The 3,839-nt window shown below is 36.6% G+C and overlaps 1 protein-coding gene across 3 annotated transcripts in view; it reads right to left on the bottom strand.

Annotated features, from left to right (window-relative positions):
• The window catches only part of Pcdh11x (protocadherin 11 X-linked), a 518,505-nt gene that overhangs the window by 356,822 nt on the left and 157,844 nt on the right, over positions 1 to 3,839 (bottom strand). The gene's annotated exons all lie outside the window — the stretch shown is intronic.

Raw genomic sequence — 3,839 nt, 5'->3', positions numbered from 1 at the left:
TCATTTTCACTCATCCTAAGAATTATCATTTTCTTATGCTATTCTTGGCATGTAGGCTTAGGAAAAAAATGAGCAAGGTTTAATACAACTCTAAAGAATTAGCATAGTCAGCTGCGGCTGAGCAGGAGTTTTAGTGTAAAGTACTGTTAATCGAGAAACTGGTGCCATGCCATACAGTGTTGCTGTTCCTTTTTATAACTGCCCTCATTCTGCCAAAATCCCTAAGAATCATTCATTAGCATCCTTAAAACCATTTAAGGTGGTACTCTGTGCAAATATCATATGCCTGTCTTAAGAAAACTTACCTAAATCAATGCTTGTATACATATATTTAAGATTGAATTTCAAAAAACTAGAGCAAAATTGTCTAAAATACATTTACTATCAACAAAAAATATGAAGGAGAAAATGTAGGATTTAAACTTCCTGTTTTATTTGGATTTAATTATATTAGATAAAGCATTTTGTAAATATTTTGCAACTTGAACAGATCCCTTGGAAGACATAAACTGAAACATTGTAAAGATGCCAAGTCTCTCAATATTTTCATTTTCAGAAAAAAAAAGGGATTTTGAAGTTTAATTTTCTGTAAATAAGAAAGAGTTTTTTCATAACTGAGGATAATTGCTATAAAATTAAAATAAATTCAGGTGAAAACATGATAATATATTATTTTTACTCAAATACCAGGTGAGAATATTAAGTTTTTAAGTATTCAGAAAAGATCCAAATTAGTTTTAATAATTTTTGAAACCACAGACAAATACTATTCTACTTTGTTTCTAGGAAACAGAATACTACTAATGCTAACAGTAATAATATTTATAATCCACTCATTTTTCCTGCTGAGACACTCAAGATATGACAATTTAAATATGATTAAAATATCAACTTAATCTGTTCCATTATTTTAGTGAACAAATTATGAAACAATTTATTAAACATTTCAAATATCGAAAGTCCTAGCAGAAATCAAGACACTTCAGTGCTGGAATCTGAAATTCAGGTTAAATTCCCTGAAGTGAATAGCAAAGAATTATTTTTATGCTTCTCATCTTTTATAGACTAATGTACTGTGGTTGCTAATTTTGTAAATTTAATTAGTATAATACATTTCTAAGTCATTGGTGTTATACATTTCTAGGGTGATATTTGAATTTACTACTATAGAAAGTTAACAAAGTAGAAAGACCTAATCAGAAGGTAGGCAGAGGCATCTGTCACCAAGAATCCAGGACTAAAATAAACAAGAAAATAAGAAAGCCCAATTAAGTAGTGGCATTCAGTCTACTCTGCTTCCTGATCTGTCAAAGTATGAACAAGGGGATTCATACCCTACCATTATCTACTTTCTCAGCTTTCTCAGACTCTACCCACACCATGTCCCTCCCCCGCTTCTATGAGGGTGTTCTACCACCTACCCGCACACTGCTGATTTCCTGCACTCAAATTATCTTACACTGGGGCATTCATCAAGCCTTCATAGGACCATGGGCCTCTCCTCCCATTGATGCCAGACAAGGCCTCCCTCTGCTACATGTGAGACTGGAGCCCTGGATACCTCCATGTGTACTCTTTGGTTGGTGGTTTAGTCCCTGTGAGCTCTGGGGTGGTCTGGTTGGTTGATATTGTTTTTTCTTCCTATGGGGTTGCAAACCCCTTCACCTCCTTCAGTCAATTCTCTGACTCTTCCATTGGGGACCCAGTGCTCAGCCAATGGTCGGCTGAGAGCATACACCTCTGTTTTTGGCAGGGTCTGGCAGAGCCACTCAGAAGACAAGCTAAATCAGGCTCCTTTCAGCAAGCACTTCTTGGCTTCCACAATTGTGTGAGTTTGGTGACACCTTTCCTGCCAGGGGAGAACTTGTCTCCAGGGAGTGCTCTGACTCCAGGACTCAGGGGAGATAACCATTTTCTCTCTGGTGACAGTCTAAGGCTGGATCAGTCAGGAGCACACAGGCCACAGAAGTTGCAGAGCAGCAGGGACAGGGTCCTTCCTGCCTCCCTCTATACTCAGGAGGTGAGGTTGTTCTGCAGCCCTCTATGTATGGGTCTGGACAGGAGAGAGCTGGTCTCCCAAGAGTGTTGACACAGGCTTAGAGACCCACAGGAGGAACAAGCTCCAGCCAGAGACAGCAAGAATATCTAATGCCAGAGATTACCAGGTGATGAAATGCAAATGCAAGAATCTTAATAAACAGAAACAAAAAATAGTTGGCATCATCAGAAACCAGTACTCTCAGCGCAGCAAGTCCTAGATACACCAACACACAAGAAAAGCAAGATTCGAATTTAAAATCATATATCATGATGCTAATAGAGGATTTTAAGAAGAACATAAATAACTCCCTTAAATAAATACAGTAGAACACAGACAAACAGGTTCAAGCCCTTAAAGAAGAAACACAAAAATCCCTGAAAGAATTACAGAAGAACACAGTTAAACAGGTAGAAGCCCTTAAAGAGTAAACGCAAAAATCCCTTAAAGAATTACAGGAAAACACAACCAAACAGGTGAAGGAATTGAACAAAATCATCCAGGATATAAAAATGGAAGTAAAAACAATAAAGAAATCACAAAGGGAGAAAACTCTGTAGATAGAAAACCTAGGAAAGAAGTCAGGAGCCATAGATGCAAGCATCACCAACAGAATACAAGAGATAGAAGAGAGAATCTCAGGAGCAGAAGATAACATAGAAAACATTGGCACAACAGTCGAAGAAATTGCAAAATGCAAAAAGCTCCTAATCCAAAACATCCAGGAAGTCCAGGACACAATGAGAAGACCAAACCTAAGGATAATAGATATAGAAGAGAGTGGAGACTTCCAACTTAAAGGGCCAGTAAATATCTTCAACAAAATTATAGAAGAAAACTTCCCTAACATAAAGAAAGAGAGGCCCATAAACATACAAGAAGCTTATAGAACTCCAAATAGTTTGGACCAGAAAAGAAATTCTTCCTGTCACATAAAAATCAAAATACCAAATGCTCAAAACAAAGAAAGAATACTAAAAGAAGTAAGTGGAAAAGGTCAAGTAACAAATAAAGTCAAACCTATCAGAATTACACCAGACTTCTCACCAGAGACTATGAAAGTTAGAAGATCCTGGCAGACATCATACAAACCTTCAGAGAACACAAATGCCAGCCCAGCCTACTATACCCAGCAAAACTCTCAATTATCATAGATTGAGAAACCACAGTATTCCATGACAAAACCAAATTTACACAATATATTTCCACAAATCCAGCCCTTCAAAGGGTAATAAATGGAAAACTCCAACACAAGGAGGGAAACTACATCCTAGAAAAAGCAAAAAAGTAATTTTCCAACAAAATAAAATAAGATAGCCACAGGAATAGAATTCCAACTCTAACAACAAAAATAACAGGAAGAAACAATTAACTATCCTTAATACCTATTAATATCAATAGTTTCAATTCCCTAATAAAAAGACATAGAATATTAGACTGGGTAAGTAAAGAGGACCCAACATTTTGTTGCATACAGGAAACCCACCTGAGTGACAAAGACAGACACTACCTCAAAAGAAAAGGATGGAAAACAATTTTCCAAGCAAATGGACCCAAGAAAAAAGCTGGAGTAGCCATTCTAATATAAAATAAAATTGACTTTCACCCTAAAGTGATACAAAAAGAAAAGGAGGGACACTTCATATTCATCAAAGGTAAAATCTATCAAGAGGAACTTAAAATTCTGAATCTCAATGCTCCAAATGCAAGGGCATCTACATTCATAAAAGAAATTTTCTAAAGCTCAAAGCACACATTACACAGCACACAATAGTAGTGGGAGATTTCAATACCCCACTCT

The sequence above is a fragment of the Mastomys coucha genome, chromosome X, assembly GCF_008632895.1.
Source record: "Mastomys coucha isolate ucsf_1 chromosome X, UCSF_Mcou_1, whole genome shotgun sequence".
Classification (NCBI taxonomy): Eukaryota; Metazoa; Chordata; class Mammalia; order Rodentia; family Muridae; genus Mastomys; species Mastomys coucha.
This window is presented reverse-complemented; position numbering and strand designations above follow the sequence as displayed.